Consider the following 22,150-nt stretch of genomic DNA (forward strand, 5'->3'; position numbering starts at 1 on the left):
GCGGGTTTTTCTACTATCTGAAATATTTTCCCTTTAAACCCTGGTGGCTTCGGGAAGTCTCTGATATTTTCAGATTTATGTTCTTAGTATTTTCTCCAACTTTTTTATAATTGACATGAAGATTGGTTTATGAAGAAAGACTCCATCGTTAGTGGAAGTAATTTAAAAATCTGTAACTTCTTGAAGCTGAAAACATAAACTCATACTAATACTTCCAATTCAAATTCAGGAGCACAATATTTTTACTTAACTTCATTGATCTTATATCTGTATCTCCTTTATTCCCATAACAAAAATCAAAGTTCTTAATGACACCAAGATAATTACTCATTTGGTCTATCTCTTACACATACACACACACACACATATATATATACATATATATAATAAAAGCATGGGTAATAAAAGCTCCAACACTATCTGTAAACACTCAATTATTAAAAACGTTTTAAAAGGGATTTCTTTTAACTTAATTATATTTTATAATTATGCAAATTATTAATTATTTTCATGATTATAAAATCAAATCCCTAAAGAAAGACATATTCCAAAAAGTCTACCTTCTATTCCTGTCTATTGTACCTTGTTCTGTCCTTTCCCAATTTTAATGGTTTGTCTCTACATTGTATTATGTGTGTGTTAGTTGCTCGGTCATGTCTGACTCTTTGCGATCCCATGGACTGGAGCCCACCAGGCTCCTCTGTCCATGGAATTCTCCAGGCAAGAATACTGGAGTGGGTAGCCATTCCCTTCTCTAGGGGATCTTCCCAACCCAGGGATCAAACCTGAGTCTCCTGCATTGCAGGCAGATTCTTTACCATTTGAACCAATAGGGAAGCCCACATTGTATTATAAAACATAATAAAATACACGTATATCTTTATAAACCCCTTTTTCATAAATAAATGATAGCATCATAAATATTTTTTCACCTTGATCTATTTCAACTACTAATTTATCCTGAAGATGACTTCACTGTCATTTGTAATGACCGTCCTCATTCATTACAGCTGCATAGTTCTCATTTGTTAATTTTCTCAGTTGGTTATCTGATTCCAATTTCATTGCTATTTATTTAAATATTTATTGTTTATTATTACTTTATTTAAACACTTATGGTTTATTTTTTATTTTCTTTCTTTTACTTACCTTGTTCTACTAAACAAGTAAAGACTTTATTTGATTGGCATAAGGTGAAAAAGCTGTAAGTCTGGTAAAAAGGAAGTCTAACTAAAAATACCACAATAGAAGAATCGTGAATTTCCAGGACTGGGGCACTTCACAAAATGCAAAGTCCCTTAAATGAAAGGGAGGCTTGATCCCCTAGAGAAAGGACCCTATTAAACCACAACAATTTATACTGTGCATCTTCACCTTCAGTCTTCTCCAAAGGGACGGTGGCCATTTACCAGAGTGACTGTGCATTGAGCAAGGAGATTACTGGACAATAGCTCTGAATTGACACTAATTTCTGAAGACTCAAAATGCCAGTTATAGGACTCCAATCAAAGTAGGGACTTATGGAGGTCAGATGATCAATGAAGTTTGGGCTCAGGTTCATATTATTGTGAATATAGAGTGATCTACAGAGATCCTCAGTGATTCACATGCTTCCCACAGCCAAAATCACATATGTGTGTGCGTGTGTGAGTGTATAAGCTAGTATGTGTTGTCAGCTGGTGAATACATCCATATGTAGAGTGAATTTTCCTAAAAAAATTTTCAAGTATGAACTAAACCATGAAACACGTGGTTAATAGGTAACATTGCATTTAGTCAAGCATTCATGATTTGTAATGAATTTTGTACTAGGAAAACCTTTTATGTGTGATGCCCTGCATTTTTCACCTCCCACCAAACATACTGATTAATAAGAGCTTTTCTTCAGGGTGCAAAGGGAAAGCCCCAGAAATCACAGTTTCAGAATTTTGCCCATATTTCATGTTAGCAAAGATACTAAAATATGCTAAGGGTAGGAAATGAGATTCTAACTCTTCAGTGATCTATAATGTGAGAGGTGAAACCTGCTCCCTCTTCTTCCATGACCGTACAGAAATACTATGCCTAACAGCAGTCATGATGCCCAAATGGTGATTCCCAAAGCTATTGCTTAAGGCACAGTTGGAAATTTTACTTTATTTCCTCAAAATTTTCTCTTTATATTATAATAGTTATGATGACTATATATCCTACATGTCTATGTCCTGATATCTCATCCGAATTGAGCACTCAACACTCTTGATAAAGACTCACTTTCTCATGGGTAAACAATTACCATGTATAACTAGGGGGCTCTTTATCCATGTGATGATTCATGATCTTTTTGGAAAAAAGGAAAATAAGAAACATAGAGCCTTTGCTGTAAGATTGATAAAAGATCAACTATCTTTCACTCAAGTAAGATAAGGTGAAAGACCTTCTCTTATCTTTTTGTTTTTGAGTCCATAAAATGTGACAAAGGATGCAACTCTCACCCCAGTTGTCCATAAGAGTGATTTCTTATTGCAAGACATGGATTTCAACCTCATGGCAAATTAGAAAAAACAAATGCTAAAGTCTGTTTTTCCTCTCACTTTTAAACCAGTTTGGCAATAAATTAATCCAAAGCTTGGCCTTTTGGTAAGTTATCTCCAAGACAGAAGAGTAAGGGCTCTTAAAGTGCTGCAGAGGTGCCTGGGGTCCACATTCAAAGGTCTCCTTTTCACTAATCTGTTGCAGGTCTTGAGTGGCATTACAGAGCACCCATTACTGCTCATGTCACAAACTCTCATATATCAACATCTGAAGCAGAAGCTGTGAGTTCGAATGTTTCTGGTGAGAAGGCAGCTACCACGTCCAGACTAGACCACTTGTCAATATGAGCAAGTTACTACATGAGATGGAGACTTTCAAACTGAGAGCAGCTGAAAGGTAGTCCTGTCAAACTTGGCATTGTTTCCTACTAAGCAATGTGTCTTTCTCCCTGTCCATTTCCTCACCTATGTCGGTACAATCCCTTCACATCCTTCAAGGCGTGGAGAGATTGCTACCCATTCAGGAAGCTTTCCCCCATTTTCTCAGTTATGCCCCTGTAATATTTTATGCTTCCCTCCTAGATATTACCCTCTCTTCCTTAAATGATACTGAGCCTGGCACATACCTTATTCCCATGACCAACAAATGTAAGCATCTTGAGAATAGGAGCATGTCCTGTTCATCTTTGAATTACCTTAGGTCCTACAACACTGCCTACTGTAACAGTAAATAGTTAATTTGACTGAATGATGTTTACCATCAACACTCTTCCTTTTATTAATTTTTCCTTCATTGTAAGCGAAACCAGTGTGTTCACAATCTGGGAGTAGGTGCCAGCCTGATGTTGAACCCTTTGGAAAGATTCTCTCAGGTACCTAGTTGAGTCCTCAAGTTAAAGATGTGTCTTAATGTGTAGAGCAGCTATTCCTTGATCTTCCTTACAATGTCTTATGGTCTTCTAAATATGATCCACAAGGCATTGAAGAAGTAGAGTCATTAAAAGGCAACATCTAGTGCATTTAAAACATTGCTGTTAAGACATTTATGTAATAACTGATTTAGAAAGCATAACACATGGTAAGTAAAAATGAACAGACTTTGCTGCATTCACTGCCTAGGGCAAACTACTTTTTGCCTTTTTCTACAACTGGAAATAAAAGAGAGAATGTACTATCTATAAGTGTGTAATCTGATGAACTTTCATGCATGATACCCATGGGGGCTTCCCTGGTGGCTCACACAGTAAGGAATCTGTCTACAATGCAGGAGACCCAGGTTCAGTCCCTGAGTTGGGAAGATCTCCTGGAGAAGGGAATGGCAACCCACTCCAGGAGTCTTGACTGGAGAATTCCATGGACAGAGGAGCCTGGCAGCCTACAGTCCATGGAGTTGCAAAGTGTAGGACACAACTGAGTGACTAACACATACACCCATGTAACTATGACCCTAATCAAGATGGAGAATATTTCCAAGATTGTAGAAAGCCCTCATGTATTTCTTTATAGTCAATAACTATCCTTCCCCAATAAATATAAATACTATTTTGATTCAGGGCTTCCCAATTGGTTCAGAGGGTAAAGAATCCGCCTACAATGCAAAAAATGCAGGTTCAATCCCTGGATCAGGAAGATCCCCTTGAGGAGGAAATAGCAGCCCACTCTGGTTATGCTATGTCTGTTCATTCATTCATGTTGTTGCAAGTAGCTATAGTTAATTCTCATATATAAATGTAAGTAGCTTAAAGCTCAATGTTCAGAAAACTAAGATCATGGCATCTGGTCCCATCATTTCATGGGAAATAGATGGGGAAACAGTGGAAACAGTGTCAGACTTTATTTTCCTGGGCTCCAAAATCACTGCAGATGGTGATTGCAGCCATGAAATTAAAAGACGTTTACTCCTTGGAAGGAAAGTTATGACCAACCTAGATAGCATATTCAAAAGCAGAGACATTACTTTACCAACAAAGGTCCGTCTAGTCAAGGCTATGGTTTTTCCAGTGGTCGTGTATGGATGTGAGAGTTGGACTGTGAAGAAAGCTGAGCACTGAAGAATTGATGCTTGTGAACTGTGGTGTTGGAGAAGACTCTTGAGAGTCCCTTGGACTGCAAGGAGATCCCACTAGTCCATTCTAAAGGAGATCAGCCCTGGGTGTTCTTTGGAAGGAATGATGCTAAAGCTGAAACTCCAGTACTTTGGCCACCTCATGCAAAGAGTTGACTCACTGGAAAAGACTCTGATGCTGGGAGGGATTGGGGGCAGGAGGAGAAGGGGATAACAGAGGATGAGATGGCTGGATGGCATCACCGACTCGATAGACATGAGTTTGAGTAAACTCCAGGAGTTGGTGATGGACAGGGAGGCCTGGCGTGCTGCGATTCATGGGGTCACAAAGAGTCGGACATAACTGAGTGACTGAACTGAACTGAACTGAACTGAGATACTACCAAGCAGTTTTTTCAAAGTAATTTATCACTTCATGCTTCTTCTAGCAGAATCTGCCTACAATGTGGGAGACCTGGATTCAGTCCCTGGGTTGGGAAGGTTCCCTGGAAAAGAGAAAGGCTACCCACTCCAGTATTCTGGCCTGGAGAATGCCATGGACTGTATAGTCCATGGGGTCGCAAAAAGTTGGACACGACTGAGTGCCTTTCACTTTCACTTTTTCACTTTTAGCAGAATATGGGATACGAGTTCCCTTGTTCTCTATCAACTTGATAACACTTGTTATTGTCATTCTTTTTATTTTAGCCATTCTAATGCGTCATACAGCTATCTCATTATGGTTTTAGTTTCTATTTCCCTTATAAATAATAAAGTTGATCCATCGGCCTTTGTAAATTGACCATATAGATAACTATTTTTGTGAAGTGCTTGTTCAAGAAATGTTGAGGTTTAGAGGACTTGAGGAAGAATGGGGAAGAGGGAAAAGGAATCATGAAGTAGACAACTGTGAGTGCTAATCACTCACCCCCCTATACAACCAAACAGAAACAAATATTTGACTATTTAATTTAACCTGACTTTTGTAGGGGACCCTCATGCACTGGGCATGTAAATTGGTAGAGGTACTATGGAAAATAGTAAGGAGGTTCCTCAAAAAAGTAAAAATAAAGTTACAATATGACCCAGCAATTCTCCTTCTGGTTTTTATCCAAAGAAATTTGGATAAATTTGAAAATATTTGAACATTAATTTGAAATATATATGCACCATTATGTCCATAGCAGCAGTATTTACAATTGCCAAAATAAGGAACAACCTAAGTGTCCACTGATGAATTAATGGCTAAAAAATATGTGGTATATATGCACAATGGAATACTATTCAGCTGTTAAAAAATAAATTAAATCTTGTCATCTGTAAAAACATGGATGGACCCTGAAGGAATTATGCTAAGCAAAGTAAGTCACACAAGGAAAGACAAATACTGTATGACTTACTTTATTTACATGTCAAATGTAAAAAACAAACAAACAAACAAAAAATCATAGTTACAGGGGAAAAAAAGTGGTTACCAAAGGAAGAGGGATTGGGGAGTGGACCAAATGAGTAAATGGGGTTAAAATATACAAACTTACAGTTACCAAATAAGTCATGTGGATATAAATGTATAGCATGATGACTATAATCAACTTTTGTAGAACATAATTAAAAGTTGCCTACAGAGTAATTCCTGAAAGCTAACTTTGTATGAGGATGAATGGTAACTAGACATATTGTAGTGAAAACATGGCAATAAGTACAAATATCAAATCATTATACTGTATACCTGAAACTAATGTAATGTTGTATGTCAATTACCCCTCAATATTTTTTTAACTCAACTTTTTCAAAGACAAACATACATGACCACTTGTACATAAAACTACTGAAAAAAAATGGTGTTATAACTGTCATTTCTATTTTCAAAAAAAAAAAAAAGAAAGAAAGAAATGTTCCTGGATCTGAGCAGGTAGAGAAAGGAGAAGAAATTTTCAAGGGAACTACTGTGGATAAACTTTATAAAATAGTTGGGGAAGAGAGACTGGAACAAATATGATACATGGGAGTTTGATGAGAGCAAATGAAAAAGATTCTATGGTGAACTTTACACCCAAGGAAATAAGTATGATAAGTATGGGTGGATATGGAATGTTACTGTGTAGTTCTTTTCCTGAACATCTCTCTAACCTAACACTGGGTGTCTGCTAATTAGAAACACACTGGGTGTGATTTCTTACCATTCACAAATTCCATTTAAAAAATCCAGGCTGTAAGTGGGGTATAGTAAAGAAATAAGCAGTATAGACTAGAAAACTTCTTTCTTAATTATTGAAAGAGAGAAAAAATATCTGTTCTGGGAGAACAATAGGTTTGATTTTCAAGCTTGAGCTACACAAAAAGGAGCCTGCCTGAAATCTTGCTCTGTGTGTGTGTGTGTGTGTGTGTGTGTGTGGCTTGTACAGATCTGTTGCCTTCTTGGCCCTGACTTGCTCACAAGCTGCCTGAGCTGCCTCTTCTGATTAGATCTTCTCCCCAGAGTTCTGTTGCTTGTCTGAAGGCAATGATGATTCCCTAGAGTCCAGCTGCCTATCTTCTGAGATGGTCACTTCTTCAGGCTCTTACCCTCTCTGGGGTTAGTTATTTGGTTTCCTAGTTTCACTCATGAAAAGAGGTTTATGTTTGAGAGAATGCTTGGTTGTAATCATTATCTGCTTCTATAAGATTGCTCATTTCCCACAAAAATGTAGAATGTCATAGCCTATAGAATCTGATTGCTTCCTTTAGGAAATGGAGATAATGAGTGCTGAGAGGTGAAGCAAACTGCTCGGTGTTAATGACAGAGGTAGGATGGAACCCATTTTTCCAGGTCCCCGGACCTCTGTATTTGCCTCGCACATTGTGGTTACATTTATTCTTCTCTTAAATCTCTCCCATCCTTCACAAACCTTGCCTCAACAACTTGTTTGCAGAAAGAAATATACACTGAAATAATCATTTTCTGGTTTGGAGTCTTTTAGGCAAGTAGGAGAAAAATACAATCCATGCTGGCAAATCTGGAAATATCTCTGAAAATTTTTTTCCTGTCTAGTTTCTTTGTGTGATTGCATAAGTAAACATACTTTAAAACATATATGCACAAAATATAAGGAGTATTTTGCTAAGTTATCCTTTGACTTTGCCTTGAATTTCTAGGTAGGACAGTACTGCCTTTGAATTCTGAATTGAACAGTTAATAAAATTGGTAGGTCTGAAGTACATCAGGATCATGTCTATTGGTGGGAAACTCAGTTTTTCTTTGAGATTTGATGCACACCAGCCAAGTGCACAGACATAGTTGCCACCATTTTTGTTTACTTATTGTTTATTTACTCTGGTATTGAAGCTATTTGGAGGGGGTTGGATATAGCTTAGGGAATAGTTATTTTAACAGCTAAACTGGTTTTCAGATGCCTTAGCAAAATAACATGTTTGCACAATTTGAACACAAAGACTGGTACCGTAGTGAAGGTAAGAGCTGAAGTGAGCAAGAAGAGAGAGAGAGAGAGAAGTTCATGAAACTGAAATAAAACACAGCTAATCTCATGACCAAACTTCAGTGTTACATGAGGTTTAGGTTTATATCTACAAATACTCCTGCCTCTCAATATTTTCTATAATATGACAAATAACCTCAGTTTGAAGGAGGCAATATAATATAAGACGACCCCACTGGGAAAAGATCTGCTGGCCTGTGCATAAGTAATTAGAAGGATAACCACCCTCTTCCAGACAAAGACAAGAGAACACACAGTTCTGTAAGCCCAGGGATACTTGGCCCACAGAGTAACTATTAGCTTCCTTCTTTGGCCAGATTTTATTTCCCACAGATGGCTCTGCATCTGGATGTTCCCCAATAGTTCAGCACAGATATTAAATTAAGGCTGTTGGCAGCTATTTCTTGAAATCCTTTAAAGAGCTGTTCCCTAGTGAACAGGGCAAATGTCACCTATAGCAGATCAGGCTATAGGTTACTCTTTCCCCTTCAATTAAGTACAGACAATCTTCCCATTCCAGCTTCATAACGCACCTCGGGTAGTGGAAGAGTTCAGGGCCTCAAATAAAGGGACAAATAAATACCACTCTTGCTTCTGGACTAAACTTTGAGTGCATTCATTGGATTTCTTTACCTCTATAAAAAATGTGATGTGTTAGCCAGTTACAAGTATTGTTTCTATTTTCAAGATTATTGATTGCAACTTCAAAAAATAAAGCAACTTTTCTCTCAAACAAATGAACAAATGAGACAGACCTTGTTGATTTTTTTTTTTTATAACACTCAAAGAAAATGAGAAAAAATGCTAAGAAGCAAAGATGGCCTCTGTTGTTTTTTTCTACATATTGTTGTGACAGGCATAACTGATGTTCTGGTTTTCCCATGTCTGAAACTGCATTCCTAGTGCTGCATTAACACACCCATCACATTTATCTGAATGGCCAATCAGTCAGAGAAAGGCTTCTCTATTCCATTCATTTCAGTGGACATGTGGGCAGCTTTGTGCAGGACAGATTCTGATTGCTTCTACGGTTTTCTCCATTTAAGAACTGAGTCACTGGCATTTTAAATGTAAAACACAACTTTTGTTGTGGTATAGCTCGGAGCACAGGAAAGAGCATTGGATTGGTAAATAGAAAAGTTTAAATCCCTGATCTCCTTACTGCTCTATTAACATCAAATGTGATTCAAGGTCCCTGAGCCTTGATTCCCTCATTTGCAAAATATGGATAAGAACATCTTTGAAGATTAAATATGTATATGACAATGCATTCTAAAGCCTAATAGTCTAAAAAAGGGAGAGTTAACATTACTTTATTACCATTAGTTATTATTTTAAGTACAATGGATGTTCCTAGTGATTATGATTTTCAAGTTCTCACTCTGATAAGAGGAAACAATGAAGTCCCAAGGTCAGAGTTGTTTGAAGAGTTGATAAATAACACTCAAGAAGAAGTCCCCTGATCTTAATCTATAGTTTTTCAAAGGCCAAGCGAGAAAAGTTCAAGGGAAGGAAACCAATCGGAAGGCTATTGGGGGTGTTCCAGAAAGTAAGTGACAGAAGTCTAAACTAGGAGAATAGCAGTAAAGACAGTAGATGGAGTAAGAGAATGAAATGCAGAATTGACAGAAATTGCTGGTCAATTGGACATGACTGCCAAGTAAAAGCAAAAGAATGGAATATACTATGCCCTTCACTGAGATAGGGAGGAGAAGATGAGATGAGTTCAACTTTTGATGAGTTTGAAATGCCAGTGATACATTCAAATGGAGATTCCAGTAGGTGGCTACATATAAGGGTTTGAATCTCAGGAGAGACATCCATGTTGGAATTTTAGAGAGACAAGAATACCTTTAGTAGTTGAAGCCAGGAGACTGGATGATTTTGTCCAAATGAATGGAAAAGAGAAGTGGTCATGATAGACCACTGAGGAACTCCAATATCTAACGAACAGATGAAGGAAGAGAATCCTGCAAAGAGACTTAAAATGAATCACCAGAGAGCTAGGAAAAGAACCAGAAAAATGTGGCATCATAGAAGACAAGGGAAGAGAGAATTTCAGGAAGAAGGAATAATCAGCATCCTCAGATGCTACATAGGGTGTAAATTAGAATAGTGTCCACTGCATTTAACAAAAAGTAGTGCATTTGTGATTTTTTGAATCAGCTTGATTTTTAAGTGCACAATTTGGTGTTTCACAGATGTATACAGTCATGTAACCACTGCCACAATCATGACAAGACAGCTGGATAACCCAGTTTCTTCCTGTCCCTTTGTGGTCAGTTACCTCCCCTCACAACTCACCGCAGTTTTCTGATCTGCCTTCTGTCACTGAAGTTTTTGCCCTTTCTCAAATTTCATGTAAGTGAATTGATAGTTGTATTTTGTGTCTGGCTTCCTTGTTTAATATAACACATTTGAGATTCAATCGTCTTGTGTGAATCAATAATTTATTCATTTTATTTCTGAGGAATATTCAACCATATGGATGCACAATGTGTTTATGCATTCACTGCTTTTTGGATATTGTGAATTAAAGCCACTATACACATTCACATACACATCTTGATGTGCACATACATCTTCATTCTTTTGAATACGATGACTAGGATCATTGGCTATATTGTAAGTCATATGACATGGTTAAAATTTTAAGAAACTGTCAACTATTTTCTCAAGTGACTATACCATTTTGTATGCTCATCTGCAATGTATGAACCTTCCAATCAATCCACATCTTCATCAACAACTTGTTATTATCAGTCTTTTTAACATTGGCTCTTCTAGTGGGTATGTGATGGTATTGGCTTTGGTTTTCATTTACATTTTCCTAATGGGTAATAATATTAAGCATCTTCTCATATGCTTATTTATCAAATATACAGCACCTTTGAAAACGTGTCTATTCAGATCTTTGCCCATCTTTTTTTTAGGTTGCTTGTCTTCTTATTGAAGACTTTAAAAAGCCTTTTATATGTTTTGGATCAAGTCCTTTATCAGATATCAGTTCAGTTGCTCAGTCATGTCTGACTCTTTGTGACCCCATGAACTGCAGCATGCTAGGCCTCCCTGTCCATCACCAACTCCTGGAGTCCACCCAATCCATGTCCATTGAGTCGGTGATGCCATCCAACCATCTCATCCTCTGTGGTCCCCTTCTCCTCCTGCCCTCAATCTTTCCCAGCATCAGGGTCTTTTCAAATGAGTCAGCCCTTCGCATCAGATGGCCAAAGTATTGGAGTTTCAGCTTCAGCATCAGTCCTTCCAATGAATATTCAGGACTGATTTCCTTTAGGATGGACTAGTTGGATCTCCTTGCAGTCCAAGGGACTCTCAAGAGTCTTCTCCAACACCACAGTTCAAAGCATCAATTCTTCGGCACTCAGCTTTCTTTATTATAGACCAACTCTCACATCCATACATGACCACTGGAAAAACCATAGCCCTGACTAGACAGACTTTGTTGGCAAAGTAATGTCTCTGCTTTTGAATATGCTGTCTAGGTTGGTCATAACTTTCCTTCCAAGGAGTAAGCGTCTTTTAATTTCATGGCTGTAGTCACCATCTGCAGTGATTTTGGAGCCCAGAAAAATAAAATCTGACACTGTTTCCACTGTTTCCCCATCTATTTCCCATGAAGTGATGGGACTGGATGCCATGATCTTAGTGTTCTGAATGTTGAGCTTTAAGCCAACTTTTTCACTCCCCTCTTTCACTTTCAAGAGGCTCTTTAGTTCTTCTTCACTTTCTGCCATAAGGGTGGTGTCATCTGCATATCTGAGGTGATTGATATTTCTCCTGGCAATCTTGATTCCAGCCTGTGCTTCCTCCAGTTCAGCGTTTCTCATGATGTACTCTGCATATAAGTTAAATAAGTAGGGTGACAATATACAGCCTTGACGTACTCCTTTTCCTATTTGGAACCAGTCTGTTATCAGATATAGGTTTTGCAGATATTTTCCCTAAGTTAGTGGCTTGCCTCTTTATTTTATTAACAGTGTCCTTTGAAGAGCAAAAGTTTTTAATTCTTAGGAAGTATAATTTATTAATTTTTCCTTTTACAGTCTGTATCTTTTGTGTCTTACCTAGAAATATTGCCTAGGTCACAAAGAGTTCTTCAATGTTTTCCTTTAGATGTTGCCTGGTATTAGTTCTTACATTTAGGCATATAGCTCACTTACAGTTAGTTTTTGTAAAGAATCCTCCTGCCAATGCAAGAGATACATTTAATTGATGGGTCAGGAAGATCCCCTGGAGAAGGAAATGGCAACCCACTCCAGTATTCTTGCCTGGGAAATCCCATGGACAGAGAAGCCTGGCAGGCTATAGTCCTTGGGGTTGCAAAAGAGTCAGACATGACTTAGCGACTAAGCACACACACACACAAACCTTTTTATATGTGACTATTCAATTGTGATGCTTTCTAAGGCCCACTTGACTTCACATTCCAGGATGTCTGGCTCTAGGTCAGTGATCACACCATTGTGATTATCTGGGTAGTGAAGATCTTGTTTGTACAGTTCTTCTGTGTATTCTTGCCATCTCTTCTTAATATCTTCTGCTTCTGTTAGGTCCATACCATTTCTGTCCTTTATCGAGCTCATCTTTGCATGAAATGTTCCTTTGGTATCTCTGATTTTCTTGAAGAGATCCCTAGTCTTTCCCATTCTGTTGTTTTCCTCTATTTCTTTGCATTGATCGCTGAAGAAGGCTTTCTTATCTCTTCTTGCTATTCTTTGGAACTCTGCATTCAGATGTTTATATCTTTCCTTTTCTCCTTTGCTTTTTGCTTCTCTTCTTTTCACAGCTATTTGTAAGGCCTCCCCAGACAGCCATTTTGCTTTTTTGCACTTCTTTTCCATGGGGATGGTCTTGATCCCCTGTCATGAACCTCATTCCATAGTTCATCAGGCACTCTATCTATCAGATCTAGGCCCTTAAATCTATTTCTCACTTCCACTGTATAATCATAAGGGATTTGATTTAGGTCATACCTGAATGGTCTAGTGGTTTTCCCTACTTTCTTCAATTTAAGTCTGAATTTGGCAATAAGGAGTTCATGGTCTGAGCCACAGTCAGTTCCTGGTCATGTTTTTCCTGACTGTATAGAGCTTCTCCATCTTTGGCTACAAAGAATATAATCAATCTGATTTCGGTGTTGACCATCTGGTGATGTCCATGTATAGAGTCTTCTCTTGTGTTGTTGGAAGAGGGTGTTTGTTATGACCCGTGCATTTCCTTGGCAAAACTCTATTAGTCTTTGCCCTGCTTCATTCCGTATTCCAAGGCCAAATTTGCCTGTTACTCCAGGTGTTCCTTGACTTCCTACTTTTGCTTTCCAGTCCCCTATAATGAAAAGGACATCTTTTTTGGGTGTTAGTTCTAAAAGATCTTGTAGGTCTTCATAGAACCCTTCAACTTCAGCTTCTTCAGCATTACTGGTTGGGGCATAGGCTTGGATTACTGTGATATTGAATGGTTTGCCTTGGAAACGAACAGAGATCATTCTGTCGTTTTTGAGACTGCATCCAAGTACTGCATTTTGGACTCTTTTGTTGACCATGATGGCCACTCCATTTCTTCTGAGGGATTCCTGCCTGCAGTAGTAGATATAATGGTCATCTGAGTTAAATTCACCCATTCCAGTCCATTTCAGTTCACTGATTCCTAGAATGTCAACGTTCACTCTTGCCATCTCTTGTTTGACCACTTCCAATTTGCCTTGATTCATGGACCTGACATTTCAGGTTCCTATGCAATATTGCTCTTTACAGCATCGGACCTTGCTTCTATCACCAGTCACATCCACAACTGGGTATTGTTTTTGCTTTGGCTCCATCCCTTCATTCTTTCTGGAGTTATTTCTCCACTGATCTCCAGTAGCATATTGGGCACCTACCAACCTGGGGAGTTTCTCTTTCAGTATCCTATCATTTTGCCTTTTCATACTGTTCATGGGGTTCTCAAGGCAAGAATACTGAAGTGGTTTGCCATTCCCTTCTCCAGTGGACCACATTCTGTCAGATCTCTCCACCATGACCAACCCATCTTGGGTTGCCCCACAGGCATGGCTTAGTTTCATTGAGTTAGACAAGGCTCTGGTCTTAGTGTGATTAGATTGACTAGTTTTCTGTGAGTATGGTTTCAGTGTGTGTGCCCTCCAATGCCCTCTTGCAACACCCACCATCTTACTTGGGTTTCTCTTACCTTGGACGTGGGTATCTCTTCACGGCTGCTCCAGCAAAGCGCAGCCATTGCTCCTTACCTTGGATGAGGGGTATCTCCTCACCACCGCCCCTCCTGACCTTCAGTGTGGGATAGCTCCTCTAGACCCTCCTGCGCCTTGATGCTTTTGAACTGTGGTGTTGGAGAAGACTCTTGGAGTCCCTTGGACTGCAAGGAGATCCAACCAGTCCATTCTGAAGGAGATCAGCCCTGGGATTTCTTTGGAAGGAATGATGCTAAAGCTGAAACTCCAGTACTTTGGCCACCTCATGCGAAGAGTTGACTCATTGGAAAAGACTCTGATGATGGGAGGCATTGGGGGCAGGAGGAGAAGGGGACGACAGAGGATGAGATGGCTGGATGGCATCACTGACTCGATAGACATGAGTCTGAGTGAACTCCGGGAGTTGGTGATGGACAGGGAGGCCTGGCGTGCTGCGATTCATGGGGTCGCAAAGAGTCGGACATGACTGAGCGACTGATCTGATCTGATCTGATTCAATTGTACCAGCATCAGTTGTTATGATAATCTTTTCCTCCCATTTAATTGCCTTTGCACCACTGTCAAAATCAATTAACTATATATGTGTGGGTCTACTTCGGGATTGTTTGGTTCCATTGAACTATATATAATATGTAACATCATGTCAATATCACATTGTTTTGATTGTTAAAGATTTTTAGTAAGTCTTCAAATCAGGAAATGTAAATATTTCAGATGTTTCCTTCTTTTTCAGAATTGTTTTTGCTATTCTAGGTACTTTGCACTTCCATATGCATTTTCGAATCAGCTTGTTAATTTCTTCAAGAAGCCTGCTTGGATTTTGATCCGTATAACATTGATTCTGCTGGTCAATTTGGGGAGAACTGAGATTTAAACAATAATTAGCTTTCTAATCCATGAACAGAATGTATATTGCCATTTATTTAGGTTTTCCTTAATTTCTCTCAGCAATTCTGAAGTTTTCAGTGTACAGGTCTTATATATTTGTTTTAATTATAACTATTTCATATTTTTATGCTGTTTTAAATGTATTATGTATTATTTCAATTTCTAATTTCTATTACTAGTATACAGACATATATTTGATTATTGTGTATTATCCTTATATCCTGTGATCTTGTGTTATGTCTTGAATTGTGTGCCCCCAAAACTTATACTGAAATTTTCTCTGTCTGTATTTCATTTTGGATAGTTTTATGGTTGTTTTAAAGTTTATAAAACTTCCCTTTTCTCATGTTCTCTTTAATTTCCTCCAATGCATTTTTTTAAATCAGTCATTGGGGATTTTATCTTTTAACATTCTATATGGATCTTTTTTTATATCTTTCATGTCTCTACTTAACATGTTTCATCTTTTTTCTAGTTACTTGATCATACAAAAGTTACAGTAATTTGTATATTTTCACATCCTTGAATACAATGTTATCATCTAAGTTATTTCTAGAACTATTTTTATTGATCTCTTTCCTCATATTTTCCTTTTCCTCTGCACACCTGTTAATGTTTGATCAGAATGTAAATATGAATTTTACATTTTTAGTGCTAGATATTTGCATATTACTATAAATATATTTGAAATTTGTGCTGGTATACAGTGCGGTTTCCTGTAAACAGTGTGATTCTTTGGGATTTTGCTTTTAAACTTTGTTAGGTAGAACCAGAATAGAGTTTATTCTAGAACTAATTTTTCCTTCTGAGCCCTCTCACTAATGCCCCATGTGCTGTGAAATTTTCTGTTCTGGTTCATGCGAATAGAATCAGGAACCATTGCTGCCACATATGCACTCTGAAGATTGTTTTCTCTAGTCTTTTCAGTTGGTTGTTTTGCAAGCTTTAGGTAGTTGGCCATATGCACATAATAATTAGTACTTAGCTAAAAATTTGATGGGGGGCCCCCTTTAAATCTCCAGAACTCTTTCTAAATAAAATTCTCTCCTTTTTGGTATTCTGTCACATGACCTCTAATTACCTTGGCCTACTTGGATTCTTAGCTCTATCTTCTCAACTCAGAGAGACTTCTGGGCTCCATCTAGGTTCCCTGTCCCTGAATCACAGCCTGGAAGCATTCTCCAGGCAGTTGGCAGGGAAAATCATATACCTAAGCTCATTTGTTTTCCATCTTTTATGGATCCCTGTCCTTTGCTGCCTATGGGCTAATGTGTTGAAAAGCACTGTTTTTAATTTTTTCATATGTAAGAGTAAATCTAGTCTCTACTATTTCATTCTATCCAGTCAGAATATTAGGCAGCAAATGTGTTGAGCACAACATCAATATCAAATTAAAGTCACCCAGTAAAACATTAGGAAAGGGAGGTGAGAAGTAGCCTCTAAGTTAAGTGCTCCTATTTTCAGTAAAAAGGAGTAAGTAATTGGAATATTGGTAGATAACAGCAATGGGGAGAGATAGAGTGAGGTTAAGTTGGTAATATACATACCAATGAGCAGGAGTTTTATGAAGAGAATGCTGTCCCTACCTCCTGATTCTGAGGCTTTTGGAGTGGGGGAAAATGCAGCTTCTCCTTGAGAAGCTGATGGGAGCAAAATCCTCAATGAGATGAAAGGGAAAGGAGGTGAAAGAAACGTTCAGTGAAGATGACAAAGGAGCTTCCTAATAAAAGAACAAAGTCCCTAAAATCACAACAGAAAAATTGAGACGGAAGAAGACTGGATACAGATGAAACATGGAAGGTGCTAGAAAAGATAGGTAGCCAGAAGACCTGTGCTCAGGGAAGCTTCCTGTTATTCAGGAGTGTGGAACATGATGGGTGCAACCAGCTCAGGGACTCCAACAGACTGAGTATAGTTATCATATCTCTGGTGGACTGTGGGTATCCAGGCCAGAAGTCATATGCAGCTTGCAAAGACTGTACTCTAAGAGGGTCTCAGGATCAGAGAGATCAAGTGACTTCCGTCTTTCTTCTAGGACCTGACTGAGTCCCAGCAAGAAAGCTGCAGCCTCACCCAGAGGAATGACATCTAGTTAGTAGCAAGTAGCCCAATATAAGGGTAGAGAGTAAAGAGATGAGTGCTCATAGCAGTTCAGGAGCAGAGGAAGAGTACAGTCCAGCTAGTTGCTAAAATCTGGCAAGAAACTTGACTCTAAGCTACCAGGGAGCCAAAGAGTGAAACATCAATTACAAATTTACCTATATAAAGACCAAAAAAAAATTATTTAGGACAAATATATGCATGTGTGCTAAGTTGCTTCAGTCCTGTCCAACTCTGTGACCTTATGGACTATAGCCTTCCAGGCTCCTCTGTCCATGGGATTCTCCAGGCAAAAATATTGGAGTGGGTTGCAAGCCTTCCTCCAGGGGATCTTCCCAACCCAGGGATTGAACTCACATCTCCTGCATCTTCTGCATTGGCAGGCAGATTCTTTACCACTGCACCACCTAAGAAGCCATATTTGAAGGGTTCTTTCTAATAATAATAAATGAAGAGGGCTCCATTATGAGACAGTAGGTCCCTATCATAAAAAGTTCATGTCAGTCTATAGGGTTTAGCACACAAAGTGAGCTCTTCTATGTATTGTATATACATACACATATAAAATACATATAAACATAAATTATATTATCATATATAAACATACAGATGTTATTGATGATATTGATATTTATAGACCATTCCTCGCCTAAAATGTTAGGAGGAAAAAACTTTAGCTAAAATCATAAAAGCCATTTCAATTAATCTTTGGAACAAGCAGAAAATATTATGAAAAAGTGGAGAAATATATTAAATATAACTCATTTGACAATAAATTAGAATGAAAATGATATTGCTCAAGTTAAAGGGCAAAATAGAATTTATCATAGTTCATCAACTTAAAAATGTATATTTTTTTCAAACTTTATTATCTCTGAAATCAGACTGCCTCTTAAAATCAATGAAATCTTACCACAGCTGTCAGCATGGGAGTGGTTTGGCTGAGATTACTTACACCAGCGGTTCTAAAATTGTGTCCCACCTGCAGCAGCAGCCTGGCCTGGGAATATGTTAGAAATGCAAACTTATAGGCCCCACCCCAGACTTAACTGCAGCGGAAAATCTGATTCAGGAATCTGTTTTTTCTTTTTTTTTTTTAAACTTTACAAAATTGTATTAGTTTTGCCAAACATCAAAATGAATCTGCCACAGGTATACATGTGTTCCCCATCCTGAACCCTCCTCCCTCCTCCCTCCCCATACCCTCCCTCTGGGTCGTCCCAGTGCACTAGCCCCAAGCATCCAGTATCATGCATTGAACCTGGACTGGCAACTCGTTTCATACATGATATTTTACATGTTTCAATGCCATTCTCTCAAATCTTCCCACCCTCTCCCTCTCCCACAGAGTCCATAAGACTGTTCTATACATCAGTGTCTCTTTTGCTGTCTCGTACACAGGGTTATTGTTACCATCTTTCTAAATTCCATATATATGCGTTAGTATACTGTATTGGTGTTTTTCTTTCTGGCTTACTTCACTCTGTATAATAGGCTCCAGTTTCATCCACCTCATTAGAACTGCTTCAAATGTATTCTTTTTAATGGCTGAGTAATACTCCATTGTGTATATGTACCATAGCTTTCTTATCCATTCATCTGCTGATGGACCCAATCAATCAAAAAATGGGCCAAAGAACTAAATAGACATTTCTCCAAAGAAGACATACAGATGGCTAACAAACACATGAAAAGATGCTCAACATCACTCATTATCAGAGAAATGCAAATCAAAACCACTATGAGGTACCATTTCACACCAGTCAGAATGGCTGCGATCCAAAAGTCTACAAATAATAAATGCTGGAGAGGGTGTGGAGAAAAGGGAACCCTCTTACACTGTTGGTGGGAATGCAAACTAGTACAGCCACTGTGGAGAACAGTGTGGAGATTCCTTAAAAAACTGGAAATAGAACTGCCTTATGATCCAGCAATCCCACTGCTGGGCATACACACTGAGGAAACCAGAAGGGAAAGAGACACGTGTACCCCAATGTTCATTGCAGCACTGTTTATAATAGCCAGGACATGGAAGCAACCTAGATGTCCATCAGCAGATGAATGGATAAGGAATCTGTTTTAACAAGCCCTGCAGGTGAGTCCAATGTGCACTCAGGTTTTAGAACCACTTTCTTTCATGGTTGAAAGGACATAAAAGCACTAATACCAAACCTATAGAACAGTTATCAGAGCTTGGAAGAAAATCTAGGGGACAATAATGAAGCACCCTAAAACCCAAATGATTGTGTGGTGGGAAAAAGGATACATTAGACATGTTTAGGAGTATTCCCAAAGCTAAGCAGGGTCTACATAATTGTAAAGCCAGCCCAGGAGCCCTAAGCAAATGGCTTTTAGTTTATTTATGGATTTCTTTTAGAAATGCTACATCGTCATTGCACTCGATGGTACAGAGTGCACGTATGGAAAAACATAGTAATAGCTGACTCACTAAAAAACAAATTTAGAAGAGTAAGACTCTTAATTGTAAGGGAGCTTGAGACATACTGACATTTTACATTATTTTTCATTTCATATATACATATGAATGATAAGCTATAAAATAATGTTTAAGAGAGTTTAAATAATCTTTTTCAATAAGTTTAAAGTTAAAATTCTAAGATATAAGAAAACATAGTATTAACTTAGTTGACAACCTTTTCTCTTTCCTAGTGTGTATGAAATAATTGTACATTACACAACTGATGCTTCTTAGTTTGATGAAATGTCATAATTCACATAAGTATTAGCCCCTACTTGTCAGGTACTTGTCTTTGCTGAGGACACTGTTTTTAGAAAAGGTTCACGTTTTATAAAATGATAGCCTCCTGCTTGGTTGGTCAAGGAAAAATGAAAATTCTTTCATTGGCTGAAAGAATATGCTTTAATTTCTAATTGACCTCAGTTCAAATCCTGGCTCTATCATTAATTAGCTATGGGCTTTGGACAAATCACTGGACCTCTCTGAAACTCAATTTCCTCTCCTATAAAACAGGGATAATATTCATGGCTTTGGGGTGATAATAACTGAGGTAGATAATTCATAGGAAGTGCTTACAGAACACCTGGAGCATAATAAATACTCAGGGATTGAGAGCTAATATAATAATTGCCTGCAATCTGCAAAATAACCCCACTGTAGGCTGTTTTCAGGGCAGCTGCCCAAAGGGCTTCTGCCCAAAAGAACAACAAAAGGAAGTCATTGGTGACTAGCTTAACTGCTTGAACCTGCACAGGAAGGGTCAACACAGCTTTTATTCTGATGAATGAAATTCTCCTCTCTGAGAAAAATTTCAGAACCATCAAAACCTCCAGAAAGTAAGTCAATTAAAGAGTCTTTCTAATCACGTTACATTATCAAAATGAAAATACTTTTTCATTAGGGAAAAGCATTTCAGAGGTTATAATTCTTATTGATGGTGAGGATCTTTGAAGAAAATGACTAGTAGTCAGAGACAGATATATTTCAAAGCGACTCGTCCATCCCCAATAGAATCAACAAGGAAATTATTTTTCTTTCCTGAGCCAGTGTCCAGATCATCACACACACACACACACAAAAACTTGCATTGAATCCTCAGAGAGCCTTTCCCTTGATAAATAATGTAGGCACAGAAAGATAAAGAGAGCATCTGGAAAGAGTGATGTCACACAGGTTTAGAATTTATTCTTTTCCTCTGTAGCATGTTGAACACTGTCATGAGGTTGGGAACTCAGCGTTGTGGGCTCTGATCTGAAAGACAGGAAGCATACCACCATTTATTCAAATGATACTGCCTCTTGAATCTTTTGCTTTAATTATTGATCTAATAGACTCTCTGAACTATAATTTGAAGTTGATGAAGTCTAAAAGAAACCTGCTTAAATAAAGTACACTCATGCACAATAGATGATAGATAGATGCAAGTACCCACTGTCCCTCTTAATCAATGTTACTAGGTTTGTAGATTTTCTGGAATGAATTTTTATTTCAATCCAATTTCCCCTTTTATACCATTTCCTATTTTGTTTCCCCATTCTCTCTGATTAATAGTGAAATAGCAGTTATTATGGAAAAATAATTTCAATATAAATTTAAACCATCATGAAAAGTATACTCCCTGGAATGTTATCATATTTCAAAGTCAAATACAGACATATTTGAGAGATACAGTGTTTTGGGATAATGACACCACTGAAGATGAAGCTGATAATGCTGGGAAATGAACTGCTGGTTGCTCAGTCATGTCCAACTCTTTGCGACCCCATGGACTGTAGCTCACCAGTTTCCTCTGTCCATGGAATTCTCCAGGCAAGAATACTGAAGTGGGTAGCCATTTCCTTCTCCAGGGGATCTTCCAGACCCAGGGATGGAACCCAAACCAGGTCTGCTGCATTGCAGGCAGACTCTTCACCACCTGAGTCACCAGGGATTATGCTATACTACAGTGATATTACAGAATGGAGTTATTTTCCTAGTCTAAGTAAGGTGAGCTTTGGATGTGCCTGTATTTTTCATGGAGTCAACCAAGGTCTCACCTAAGGTTGTCAAGTTCAAAAACTTGTTTTAATTGTTCCATTAAGAATGACCATATGCTCAGTGTCTGACTCATGTTAACCAAACTCATAAGTGGTTGGTACAATGAGCACATCTTTCCAATGTGAGGAACTGGTACGGTGGCCCTATTTTCTGTGTTAAAAGTACTTTACTGACAGAACAATTAACAGGAACATTGTTTCTACATTATGGAATCAGGGCAAGGATAATTGGATGGCACAGAGGTATTTTACATCCCCACAGTGCCTGGTCCAATGTGAATAAATGTCTATTAAATTAAAGCTGTTGTATTTTATCCAAAGTATAGTCTACCCAGGAACTATCTATTGACCAGGACAAAAATTTCTTTGTCCCATACCCAGTTTC

This window comes from Bos taurus, chromosome 10 (assembly GCF_002263795.3).
Source record: "Bos taurus isolate L1 Dominette 01449 registration number 42190680 breed Hereford chromosome 10, ARS-UCD2.0, whole genome shotgun sequence".
NCBI classification, from domain to species: domain Eukaryota; kingdom Metazoa; phylum Chordata; class Mammalia; order Artiodactyla; family Bovidae; genus Bos; species Bos taurus.